General features: G+C 46.0%; 1 protein-coding gene across 1 annotated transcript in view; it reads right to left on the bottom strand.

The window, feature by feature from the left end:
- LOC146830624 (G2/M phase-specific E3 ubiquitin-protein ligase-like) overlaps positions 1–11,907 on the bottom strand; it is a 701,391-nt gene extending 689,484 nt beyond the window's left edge. Inside the window, exon 1 of the mRNA XM_085604807.1 lies at positions 11,882–11,907. The gene's annotated coding sequence lies outside the window, so the exon portion shown is untranslated. The remainder of the gene's footprint in view (positions 1–11,881) is intronic.
- Between the last annotated feature and the right edge of the window lie 2,466 nt (positions 11,908–14,373).

Below are 14,373 nucleotides of genomic sequence, written 5' to 3'. Positions count from 1 at the left end.
GTGTAGGTGGATGGAACAAAAGATTAAACATTTATGAAATACACTGTCAAAATATGTAAGTTTCAGGGATGTTATAGTTAAAATTGTGAGCTCTGCTGTCGGCAGTATAGACTAACATTCAGTGTTCGTTTGGACTTGCAAGATGAATTTGGTCATTATAGTAAAGCTATGACTGACATAAAGCAAGTTCTTGAAGCAAGGATACTAAAAGGATATTGTGTAGATTTGAGGGACGTTATACTTAGTTGGGATTTTCACCAGAAACTACTTTAAACTTTGTTATTTCTATTTGAAACTTCACATCACTATTATCTTCCATCTCTTCTTCAACATGTACACTTATCAAACTGTTATTTTCTGTACACTTCTCTTGACTACCAATGAAAGGCAACTCTATATCATCACAAACTTGTTTTATATCATTTATATTAAAACTCGATTTTGTGCCGCAGCAAGACCTAGACTTATCCAGAGGATTCCTCTTGACTTTGAATATAAACTTGCAGATGTCTATCGATCCGAACATTCGTAGGATCCAATTTCTCGATGTGAAAGCATCTTCAAGCTGAAGCTGTACAATTTTTTGCTAAATGTCTTCTCCTGTGAAATTTCTTCCCACATTTCTTTAAATTCTGTCTTCTCAGACTTGGTAATATATGATGTGACATAGCGAGAAACAGCAATTCAGTTATCTGCAAAATATTGTATGTCCATATTTGCATTCCACAGCTTCAAAATCACCGGATTGTAATCATTAATGTACTTCGATTGTTCTGTTCTTTTTATATTATAAGTGTTTTTGGGTGATTTTCAAGTGATAGTATGCCTCACTGCTGACATAAAACTGTTCACTCTGCCTTGCGATGACTTATGGTGTACTGAGTTAGAAGTACCTTTGGCGCTCAGTGTGTACGTACCCTGTGATGATGCATGGTCCTGGGGGGCCGCACTCAGACCAATGTCTTTTGTCTATTGAATTCTGCCTTAATAAGGCCACAGGGTGATGAGTTTTGGTGCACTGAGCTAGTAGTACCTTTGGCACAGAGCGTGTACGTATCCTGCGATAATGCATGGTCTGGAGGGGCCGCACTCAGAACTATGTTTTGTATATTTGAATTCTGCTTCAATACGGCCATGTGGCGATGACTTATGGTGCAGTGAGTTAGTAGTACCTTTGACGCTCAGCATGTACGTGTACGTACCCTGCGATGATGCGTGGCATGGGGGGGCCGCATTCGGACCAATGTCTTTTGTCTATTGAATTCTGCCTCAATTCGATTTTCGAGTGATAGCATACCTCACTGCTGACATAAAACTGTTCACTTTTCCTTGCGATGACTTATTGTGCACTGAGTTAGTAGTACCTTTGGCGCTCAGCGTGTACGTACCCTGCGATGATGCGTGGTCCAGGGGGGGGCCTCACTTGGACCAATGTCTTTTGTCTATTGAATTCTGCCTCAATACGGCCACATGGCGAAGACTTATCGTGCACTGAGTTAGTAGTACCTTTGGTACTGAGCCTGTACGTAACCTGCAATGATGCATGGTCCGGGGGGGCCGCATTCAGAGTAATGTCTTTTGTCTATTGAATTCTGCCTTAATAAGGCAACGTGGCGATGAGTTATGGTGCGCTGAGTTAGTAGTACCTTTGGCGCTCAGCGTGTACGTATCCTGTGATGATGCATGGTCCGTGGGGCCGCACTCGAAACAATGTCTTTTTAATTCTGCCTTAATAAGGCCACATGGTGATGACTTGTGGTGCACTGAGTTAGTGGCACCTGAAGTACTCAGTGTGTGCACACCCTGAGATGATGCGTGGTCCGGAGGGCCACACTGGGAGCAATGTATCTTGCGTATTGCACTGCGTCATCTGCAATCGCTACTCCATCTGAATTGTGAGGCCTGCTGTCCGCAGTGTAGATCGAAGGCAGTAGTCTGTACAGACATAAGTCTGCGGTGCTGTGCCGCTGGGTTCGCAGGGGGCCTGTGTCGAGGAGGCCCGCAGTCATGGCGGCAGCCACGTGGCAGGGTGAGGCCAACCGCTCTGGCAGACGCGTTGGCCTTCACAGTTCACAAGTGAACCATGCCCAGAGCCCCGGCTTATTTATTTATACTCCTATGCTGGAGTGGCGTATGTTGGATGAGCCCACTGCGCTTCCGCTTCCAGGGGAGGACAACACAGATACATGTCCGAGATCTTCCCCACTGCCTGAGGTAATATGGTTGCGTCTATTGTGCACAACACTAAAAGCACCAGCAGTGTATATACAGATGGAGAGGTTTATGATCTTTATAGTGAGGTCTGTCCAGCACATCACCGCTACACTTGGTATTGTGTGCATTATTATTATTGATGGGTGAGTTGCGTCCTTCACACATACTTGGTTGCCATATCTGGCAACATTCAAGTATTGTGTGGCTGAGGGACCGTGCCGTTTTTGGAAGGTCCACTGTCCTGTTCTTTGCTGCCTCGTGGTAGTAGGGAGAGGGGTGGTCTGGGGGGGACGTCCTGAAGCTGGTGGCAGTGCGTGTTGTGGCCTTCATGGGTGTTTGAGCTGCGTGATCAGTAACTCTATGACATATGTTGTGCTTCAGATGTGATTCTGGGCTACAGTCCCTTTCACATTGTAGGTAGTCATCCTGGTTTACACCAGTAAAATGCAGATGTTAAATTCCTACTGCAAACGTGGCTTATTCCCTGTTTTTGGATCGCACCCCAGATTTGACTGCTCGTTGAAAATATCGGGAACTGGTGCTTTTGTGTTAATTTTTGTACGGGGACGTCTACTCTGTATATTATTACTGTTAGTTGTAATTCTTTTTTGTGGAAGCTCTTGCTGGAAAACTGGAGATATTGGCTGTTTTCACTAGGTTAACAATAAAGTGATAATTTAAAAATCACTGAAAAAACTATAGGTTTAAAGAAGAAAATAATTAGAAACTAGCAATTAAAAAACTTTGAAATTCACTGAAAAAACAATAGGTTTCAGGGACGTTATAGTTAGCTGGACATTTCACTCATACAAAAAAACATAGAAATTCCACCGTTATAGTTAGTTGAGCTAACTTATGCCCATGCAATGCACTGCTGATGATGTCACATGTTACATCATTCATGACTGGTCAGTGACATCACTGATGACATCACTGATGACTTCTCAAATTACATCACTGATGACATCATCCACGTGACAATCTGATGCACCTCCTCACACCCTAATATAACCTTTGATACACCCCCTGTAAAATACAGAGTTCCATTTTCAAAACCATGGAGACACCAAAACCAGTTACTACAAACGCACTCACTAATTACTAGGTCTACAGACACATGCACTCATTCACCCATGCAACCATTCATACATGTAGTCACTGATCAATACAACACTATCATATGCACTCATGCAGCTATACAGACACTGACACACCACCATTCATCCTACAATCTCATGCACTCATCATAGTCAGTCATGGAAAGAATGAATCATAGTTCCATTTACTCACCTACACAGTTATACACACACCACCTCATTTATTCATACAGATACTAACGCATACTTACTCTCTTATATAATCACTAATACAAGTATACACTGATCCATACAGCCACTCTCACAATCACTGACTCTCACATATAGTCATTTATATACTCCAACTCTCACATACACTGCCTTTTACATTTGTAGTTACTTGGACAAGTACCACTGAGACATCCAACTTTTCACCAACACATCCATACACACACTCACCCGCCCATACAGCTGTTTCCACATGCACTCTTTAAACTCAGACAGCCAGTGAATCAACCACTCACATATCTATGCGCAGAGTCACACACCTCCCACCCACCCACACACACACTCAGTCTTCCATACAAATACTCAGGCAACCAATCAATAACCCATATAGACACTCATGTAGCACCTGACCAACACAGCCAGCAGCTTACACAAAAACAGACATACTGATGCAGACATTCAGACAGTTTAGTCACTAACCTATGCATTCAGTAAGACACATTTAATCACTCACTTATACAGTCAGTCACGCACCTACTAAATCCTTCATCCAGACACTTATACATCCAGATGTTCTTCAATACACCTTGGCATCTATATTAAACATATTTAAACTTTACAGAAACACACATTCACTGGATGATGCCAGCGCTTCATTTTTTTTTAATCATCAGGATCCGCGCACCCTGCTCGCATCTTCCCGTTTAAAAAAAATATATATATATATATTTTTTCGGCCCAGGGGATCCTTGTGGGACCCCCTAAGCAGGCCTAGGGGGTCAGGGTGTTTCTACCCTGCCCCCTTTTTGCGTTATGCGCACTTTTTTGAAGGATTTCTTGTGCCTCGGTTCTACCGAGGCACAAAATGGCTGCCAACACTTCCTAGTTTGGAGTGTTGACAGCAAGTTGACAGCCAATTAATATGCAGCTCGTGATCGGGAGGGTGCGCGGATCCACCGCACCCATAGATATATATGTGATTTTACTTTTGATTTTCTCAGGAACTACTGAACGGATTTACACCATTTAACCAAAAGGCATGACTCTGAACCAAGGGCTACCTTTTTGCCAAATTTGGTGTAATTCCGTTCAGCAGTTCGGGCTGTAGCTGCGACTAAAGGTTGCTATGGAAAATTGCATGCGGAAAACACGTTTTGGGACCCCCCTTTTTTCTCGGGCCCCGCTTGACGAATCACCCCGAGACTTTCAGGATACAAGCGGACCGTAGCTGGCCAAATGTTTTGAAAATTTCGCGAAGATTCGTCAACCATTATTGGGAATAGAATGTTGCGGATTTCCTATGGAAAATAGGTCCTAACTATAACTACCTACTGGCGACCGCCAGTAGGTAATATATATATTTATCTTCTTCAAGCGGCACTCTGAAAAATGTGACCTGTAGTGGATTGTTTGATGAATCACAGAAATAAAACCTTTTGCTCTATTCTGACAGAATGTAATGTAATGGATAGCTCATCCAATGACATTTGCAAGCCTTAGTGATAATGTGTCTCTCCGTGGTGTCGGTTACCTGTCTCATTAGAGAGGATTATCACATCTCACATGCTTTTTTCACCCGAGACAGATGAAGACATCTATTGCGGGACGTGGGCTGAGATGATCTGTCTGATGAATCTCCCCATGGCACTGGTTCGCTGCCATCCTGTCTCGTCCATGATCCACTGAGCAGATGGCATAGCTGGCAACTTGCTTCTTAATTTGTGCATTCGTACGCAGCAGGAAAGTTTGCCACACACTCTTTATAATGTAGCATGATTCCTAACCTCCCATGAGCCATTGATTCCAGTGATTTAATTAAATAAAAATAGTCTTTATTTTATGTATAGAGTTGTGTGTATATATTATATTCATGGTTTGGAATTGTTACTCTCGTTTTAATGTATCACCTTACTAGAGCAACTACAGTGTGCTAAGCATTGGACATTGCATTTTGTGATAAAATGAATTGCACGCTGGCATGCCACGTGCAGGGCCATGGATGTCACTTACCAAAATATTATGAATAGCTGAAGTGAAATGGCACTCCTTTCATCACTGATGACATCACAGCATTGACACTTTGCTGAACTCGTAGCTGTTCAAACACGTCTTGTTTGCCTTGAGAGCTAACAGAAGGTGAATGAGTGCGACGTACAGGAAGTAAAAAAGTAAACAGGGCTTACTTTCTCTTCCAAGTGCTGTGACTGACTAGACTACAGTTTTGTGTTTATTCATGTCTAGTTATTCTTAACATGGCAACTTGGACTCTTTTTTAATATTCTTTTAAATTATATTTTACGGAATTTCATCTTGTACAATGTTTGTTAGGTTTATGTTTTTTGAAGGAGAAAAACAAACCAGCGCTTGCTAGTTCTCTAAATATTTTTACTAGGCCTGACATGAAAAAATGGGCATGTTGGTGAAATACTTAACAGGTGGCAACCCTAGTTGTGCCAGGGGTACCAAAGGGCAATGGAGTAACAGTCGCAACCTCTCGTGATTCCCATATTCATGCGCCGACCTCTACCAGCACTGTAATGCAATTGGAAATTATAAATTAAATGCAGGTTATGAGGGGTCGCATCCAGATTTACTCCAACCTGACGATTTTGGTTTTTGGGGGCACACCCGTAGGACAGCCTCTGTTCAGAGATGATTGACAGGAATGGGTTCTACTGTAGTAAGGGCAGACAACAACACCTCAGCCAAGTAGTTTTATTTCTGCTGGGAAGTGCGTTTTAGGTGTTTTCTTACCCACCTCAGAGAAGTGATTACTTTATTATTTTCTAAATAGATGTAGGTATACAGTATTCAAATATACTTAATCTTTAGAATCTTTGTTGACAAAATCATATTTTAGGTGGAGGTAGGATTGATGTAAAGGCCTTATCAACGAGTGGAATCTCCTTAAAAAATTAGCTAGCATTCGCGCCAAGAATTTTCAATTCTATTAAGGACACGGAGGCGAAGATTATGCTTCTCTTTCTATTTATTGCTACTCACAGCAGCCAATGAAAACTTTTCTTTATGCAAAACAAACTACATTTCCCATGATGCATACACCACATCACTTCCTGCAGGGCCCCATAAGAGCCAGTAACACCGGAACCAGTCCTCTTTCTTTGCTCCGAACAACGAGTCCAATAAGTATAATAAAGTTCAACAACAGCTTCCAACGTGGAAGAAAACCAGACCAGCTGGGAAGAACGTCAATCTGTCAACAGGATTAGTCCATCTTCTTTTCGGATCCTGAAAAAACAGAGATAAAACAACCCGTAACTTCTGTATAATCAGAGTATGTATACAACGGGTGGGCAAAAATTACAATACTGTAATTTAACCGGGTGGGATAATCCTCGCCTCCGTGTCCTTAATAGAATTGAAAATTCTTGGCGCGAATGCTAGCTAATTTTTTATTCTATTACAGGACCGGAGGCTTCGTATTATGCTAGTTTAACGCTGATCCAAAAACAACAGAGGATATATCACCCACCGGTTTATAATAAAACTGTTTAAACTTTGATTCAGACGACCAGTCTGCAGAATGCATAATATCTTGCACGGTGGAACCCAACATGAAAGTCTTAGAGGCCATAGCGCCTCGGACAGAATGTGCACCAAAGACCTGAGTATCAACACCTGCTTCTTGCATGACATCTTTGAGCCATCTGGCTATGGTAGCCGCTGTCACAGGTTTGTATGGTTTCTGCAGAGCAATTAATAATTGTGCCACCCCCTCCGGCCTGGTAGACCTGGTACATTCTTCATAAGCCTTGAGGCATTGAACCACACAAAGTTTAGCATTATCGGGAAAAGCATGATAATCCACACTGCGTGACATTGTCTTAGTTCTAGAAGAACTAGAAAACGAAACTCCCTCCGGAGTAAATACTCTACCTGCAATATCAAGAGCTTTAACATCCGAAGAACGTCTACAAGCTGCTAGGCAAAGCAACATGGCCAGCTTGGCCGACAATTGTTTCCTGGACAACCTATTGTTGTCGGGCCAGCTATTAAAGAGTGACAGAACCAGTGAGACATCCCACAAAGAAGAGTACCTTGGTTTGGGCGGATTAGCTACTCTGATGCCCTTCAGGAGCTTACATATTAAAAGATGCATTCCGACAGGCTTGCCCTCGATCTGAGAGTGGCCTGCCGAGATGGCGGAACGGAAGTTATTAACAGAGCAGTACGCTAAACCTTCCGACGCCTTCTCCGATAGAAAATTTACAATATAGGGTAATCCTGCCCCCACGGATCCACATGTTGTCCCATGCACCAACGAACCCAGCATCCCCAGGCTGAAGAATATCGCTTCCTGGTAGAGGGGGCCCACGCTTGATTGATAAAGCTCGAAGCTTGGTCCGAAAATCCTGGCATTTGCCAACGCTGCCTGAAAGTCTCCAGGCCATCAGGGACAGGTGCCCCGATAGAACCATTGGGTGTTTCTCCCCCTGAGGGCCCTGGAGCATCGTCGAGGACCATGGAATCCTCCTGGGGAAGTCGCAACTCGCCTCCAGCAACAACGGGAACCAGGGCTGCGACTTCCACAAGGGAGTCACTAATATCACTTCTGCTCTCTGGCGCATCACCTGAGTGAACACGCGGGGAATGAGGATGAATGGTGGAAACGCGTAATTCAATTCCTGAGTCCACTCCAGCGCAAAGGCATCCGTCGCCAGCGCCAGAGGGTCCGGCCTCCAGCTGAAAAATCTCGTCATTTGACGGTTCAGCCTGGAGGCAAACAGGTCGATCTGGCAAAGTCCCCAAATCTCCTGTAACCACCGAACCACGCGTGGGAGAAGTTGCCAGTCGCTGTAGTCCCTGAGGTGGCGAGAGTTCCAATCCGCTACCACATTGGACTGACCCGGAATGTATTCTGCTATCACGGAAATCTGATGGTTCAGGCAATAGTGCCAAAAGGCCTTCGCTATCTCCACCAACATTGAGGACCTCGTGCCCCCCAATTTGTTGATGTACCAGACCGCCGATATGTTGTCCATCCGAAGAAGGATGCAAAATGAGATCTGCCTGGGAGCTAACGTCCGGATCGCAAACGAGCCTGCGAGGAGGTCTAGACAATTTATGTGAAGATCTAACTCCTCTAGGGACCATCGTCCCCCTGTGGAAATATTTCCGCAGCGCGCTCCCCAACCCCAACGGCTGGCGTCGGATTCTATGACCACCTCTTGACGAGAACCAAAGATTGCTCTGCCGTTCCATGCCTCGACGTGGGCCAACCACCATTGCATCTCCTCCCTTACTTCCTGGGAAAGAGGGACTACGTCCGTGTAAGAAAGGCCCTTCTGCAAGTGTTGAATTTTGAGTCGCTGCAGGGCCCTGTAGTGTAGGGGACCCGGAAATATTGCCTGAATGGACGACGCGAGAAGTCCCACTATCCGGGCAATCCCCCTGACCGAGACCATCTGTTTGGTCAGGAACGAGCGAAGTTCCTTCTTGATATCCCGAAGTTTGGAATTTGGAAGGCTGAGTTGGGCCATCTGAGAGTTGATGACGAACCCCAGAAAATCTATCGTCTGTGTGGGAGATAAGACCGATTTTGGTTCGTTGATCACGAACCCCAGACTCTGCAAAATATGAATGGTCATGCGCAAGTGTTGAGCTACCAACGCCGGAGATTGCGCCATAATGAGCATGTCGTCCAGATAGACAATCATGCGAACGCCTTGTTCTCTGAGGTAGGCAACGACCGGTTTCAGAACCTTGGTGAAGCACCACGGTGCTGAGGAAAGTCCGAAAGGAAGGACCAAATATTCGTATCACCGGTTGCGCCATTGAAATTGAAGGAATCTGCGATGGCGACGATATATGGGAACGGCCAGATAAGCGTCTTTCAGATCCAGGTGGACCAACCAGTCCCCTTGCTTCAGCAAATCTGCCAGCAGATGGATGCCCTCCATCTTGAAATGCTTGTAAGTCAGAAAGTCATTGAAATCCTTCAAATTGAGTACCAACCTGTAACCACCTCCTTTCTTCTGCACCAGAAAAATATTGCTGCAGAAACCGCAAGGGCCCTCTTCGCAAGGAGCTATCGCGCGTTTCTGCAGCAATCCGTCTATTTCTGAATCTATGAAATCGCACTCTAGTTGGGAAAAAGAAAGCTGTCTGGGACGATGTACCTGACAGGGCGCCTGAAAAAACTCTAGGTGGAACCCCTGAACTGTCTGCAAAACCCATGCGTCTTGTGATATTTGCACCCAGTTGTGATAAAACTGCCGAATACGTCCCCCCAACGGAAGAAGAAATAAATCTGGAGCGCTCACCTTAAGACTCGGTGGCGTGGAACCCTCCATGATAGGAACCTTTGTTAAAGCGCCGCTTGTTGAAGCGCTGTCTGGTGGGATAGAAGGTGCCACCGCGGGTGGAGTCCCACTCTCCTATGCCCCGTCCGAAGTCTCCACGTGGAGGACCTTGGGAATATTGACGGCCAAACGAGCGTCCCCGGCCTCGTCCGGCCCTGTTGAAAACCCTAGCTTGGAAAACACGTTTGATCCCAGCCTGGGCCTTGTCCAAGGTAGTGAAGGTACCCACATATTTCGCCACATCTTTGACGAAACGATCGCCGAAGAGGTTTCCGTCCGCCAACGGACCCGGCTCCGCCGCAGCCAACTCTGTAAGGTTGGAGTCCATGCGCATCAGAATAGATTTCCTGCGCTCCGTGGAGATAGCGCAGTTGGCATTCCCCAATAGACAGATAGCCCGCTGGGTCCAGCCTGCCAAAACATGAGAGTCAATTTTGGTGCCCGATTCCTGCGCCTCTAGTGTCATCTCCAAAATTTTTGCTAGGGGTCCGACCACGTCCAAAAGCTTATCCTGGCACCCTCGCCATGCGCGGTCTAAACCCTTCTTGGGGTCTTTGGCAAACTTTTTCAGAAAGGTAAGCAAACTCGGGTCAATCTCCGGCGTTTCCGCCACCTTATCCGAGAGATCCGGTCTGGGACATTCAGACCGCAGCCTGTTGTGCACCTCCTTATCGAAGCTCTTGCGCAAATTCTCATGCAAGTATGCAGCCACCTCCGGGGCAGGCAACCAATCGGAAGATCTGGGGTGCACGATTTCCGAGGGGTTGAATGTAAAATGCGTGGGAGTCGGTGGAGAAGGTTCTGCATGTTTAACCTTCCGAGACTTCTTTCGGGGAGGAGAGTCCTCCGGGGTGTCCGAGGAGGAGGAGGAAGACTCCGTGTCAGTGTCCTGCACCCTCTCTCTCTCCCTCGCCGGGCGCGGCAGCGACTTATAGGAATCAGAATGCGGCCAAGACTTAGGCTGCGGCTCCCCCGCCGGAGCTTCATCTGGGGTAGTGAAGCCATGCTGCTTCGCGAACCTCTCCATTTGCCTGGTAATAGGCTTCAATGCGGTAGCCAAGGCCTGCTGCACCCTTCCCGGGACCGCCTTCTCCAGGGCCTTGTTGACAGACTCCTGCACGGAAGCGTCAAGGGCCTCAACAATGTTATCCTCAATGGCAGGTGTCTCCACCTCCTCCTCATACAAGGCGTCATCCTCCTCATAATGCACCCAATTCTCCATGGTGGAACCAAACTTATAAACGTATTTGCTCATAAGGCAACAGCAAGGAGGTATAATCAAAGGGGAGCCAACCCAAGCACAACAGCACCGGTACCTAGCTCCTCAGCAACAGCTGTGATTCTATTATTACAGCCCTTCAGGGCTTCGTGGAGCCAGAGAGCAAGAATAAAGATTCAAGTAGGTGTGCTCCCTCCAGGCCCAGGTCGTTTTTTCAGCCAGCCAGGCGTCAGCAGTGCTCTCAGATGAAAAACGCAGCCTCTAATACCCAAAACGAAAGCAAAACACCTAAAAACGGGCCGTTTCGACGTGCGTAGCCCAAATCCTACCAAAATAGCCCAATTGGGCTACGCACGTGGAAACGCGATCTAAACCGAAAGTAAATGGCTCCCGGCGTCTTCGGCATACTAGGGAAGCCGTAGCGCCAATATTACCCTCCAGGACACCCGCCGAAGGCAGGGCGGTACCGGTGCCACAAGGATGCAAAACTAAGCGCTCGCGCGCTGTCCCGTCTCCCGACGAGTCGGCTGATCGCCGCGTCTAAGGGGAGGAAGATCCGCGCATATGCGCCTCGGATCGCTCGCTGCCACAAGTGCCCCCAACACCTCCCCGCTCTCAGCGGGAGTCACAGAGCGCCAAGCGCCGCGCTATGTCCGCCCAACCCTGAAGGGTAAATACAATCGAGGCGCCTCAGCAACCGTTGCCACGACAACCACTGTAACCATAAACAGTACTCATAAATCACCAATACCATCAATACGCAAATCAATACAATCAATACAATCAATAATCAATGTCAATAACGGAGCTCTCAACTTAACTGTCTGCGTGAGCAGCAAAGAAAGAGGACTGGTTCCGGTGTTACTGGCTCTTATGGGGCCCTGCAGGAAGTGATGTGGTGTATGCATCATGGGAAATGTAGTTTGTTTTGCATAAAGAAAAGTTTTCATTGGCTGCTGTGAGTAGCAATAAATAGAAAGAGAAGCATAATACGAAGCCTCCGGTCCTGTAATAGAATTGATTACTGCCCTCTTTGTAATGGTCACCTGTTGGCAGCAATGCAACGCTCTATAAGGGAAATCCCAAGTGTGGCTTCTTTTCAATAATTATCCGTATGGGCAATGCCCTTGGGTGCCTATATTTCTTTAATACTAACATACGGCATATAGGTTTAGGTGTTCACGCATTTTACATTAGGCATGGTGTATTCAACGTTCGCTTTACAAATAATAGTTATCAAGCACATTGGGTAATTAAAGGACATGAACACTGCAACACCCAGCATGCACTGGTGCGTTAAATGGTGCCTACTGTGCACGAAACGAGCTAGCAAGAAATGCACTTATTTATATTCCTGATTTAAGAATAAATGCTGTGGTATTCCAGAAGATCGAAAAATCACGGAAATGCTTGACATTCATTTGAATTAATTTACCATGCAAAAATATACGTTTGGTGTTTATGATGTCTCGTGTTTCTGCTTTCAGACAAGTTAAAAGTTTATTCATTTGAAACAGATGCTGTAAATAGCTTCCATGCAATTGATTTTTGGAGTGGCACGGGAGAGCCCTGCTTTGAAACTAAGGATATATTGCCAGATCTTAGCCGCGCATTGATAATAAATGCCATGAAAGAAGAGATCTGAACTCCAGACCTGAGCCATGACATTTGCATACCTCATTAGATAAACAAATCACACACGGGTTTCACAGTCTAGCCCCCACAAGCCTTTCTGGTGGAAGATCGTATGAAACAGTTTCCTTAAATGGAGCACACACCATCAAGTCAAATTTAAACAAGCATTGGCATAGCCAATAGGTCTCGCTTTTGAGACCTTATAAGTATTTAGTTATGCAGCACAATATCCTTTGTGAAACAATTAAACTGTTGCATGGCTAAGCACTTATAAGGTCCCAAAGGCGAGACCTATTGGCTATGCCAATGCTTGTTTGTACAGCAGAGTGGCCCAGCAGCAATCTGCTGCTGTTCGGCCTTTAACATTTTTGTTTTGTTTTATTAAATGAGATATGGAGGTGGGTGACAGAAAGTGATGGGTAGGTTAGTGGAGAGAGCGGAGACGGGATTGGTATTCCCGCTGTATACTGTTTTTGCTGAGATGCCAACTGTTGGTGTTTTGTGGGAGCAGATAGGATTTCCAGATGGTGCTCAGCGGGAGTGCTGGCTCCACATTAGTGGCTGCTGCTGACGCGAGCCAGGCAGAACTAAAGAAAGGTGCGCTGCCAGTATTATTAAAGTTAAAGCGGTGTTATAAGCGGCATCTCGTGAACCAAGCCACGCAGAACAAAAGCAAGGTGCGTGGTGATAATAAAGTTAAAGCGCAGCATTGCGTGCTGCCAAAAATTCCATTATTTAAATAAAGGTTGAGTTGGGCGCGCCGCACAAATGAGACCAAAAGCCCTGCCGTTATGTTAAAGATGAAGCACGGTGTGCCGCGATGTGAAATAAAACAGATTGGTTTAATCCAGGCACTCTTACTGAGCAGTACACGCTAAGGAGGAAGTGTGTAGCTGTCGTCAGATACCGGCTGTTGCTATTGGGTGGAAGTGGATAAGATTTCCGGCTGGTGCTTATTGGGAGTTCTGGCTCCACGTTTGTGGCTGCTGCTATAAGGGGCATCTTCTGACGAGAGCTGTGCAGATCCAAAGAAAGGTGCGTGGACCCTGTTATTAAAGATTAAGTGCAGCATGGCGCGCTGCCAAAAATAAAACATAGATTGTTTTAATCCAGGCACTCCCACTAAGCAGCGTATGCTAAGGAGGAAGTGTGTAGCTGTCGTCCTACTGCTTTAAGCGGCATCTCCTGATGCGAGCTGTGCAGAATCAAAGAAAGGCGTTGCTACTATTATTGAAGTTAAAGCAGTGCTGTAAGTCGCATCCCTTGACGTGACACATGCAGAACAAAAAGGCGCACGGCTCCCATTATTAAAGTGGAAGCATGCCAAGGCCTACTGCTAAAAAACCAAGCATTGGCCGCGCGGCAGTAAATGTAACGCTGCGCGGCTGTGAAAGCGAAAGTGATCGCGATCACTCTGAAAGCGAAAGTGATTGCGATCGCGATGATGCGCTAAAGCACGCTATGGATGCGCGTGCAGCAGCACACGTGCTTGTGCGCGTGACAGTAAACTGGTGGGCGCTTTGGTAGCACTTTCAAAAGCAGCTACTAAATGTCTCGGCCAGACCAGCGCATGCGCTGGATCAGGCGAGACCTAAAAAGGTACCTAAAAATCAAATATTAGAAACATGCGACCCCAAATGTACTCGATCGCTCACGTTGATTATGAGATTAAGGATGG

This window comes from Triturus cristatus, chromosome 5_1 (assembly GCF_964204655.1).
Source record: "Triturus cristatus chromosome 5_1, aTriCri1.1, whole genome shotgun sequence".
Taxonomy (NCBI): domain Eukaryota; kingdom Metazoa; phylum Chordata; class Amphibia; order Caudata; family Salamandridae; genus Triturus; species Triturus cristatus.
The sequence above is the reverse complement of the archived record's forward strand: the minus strand, read 5'-3'. Positions and strand labels throughout refer to the sequence as shown.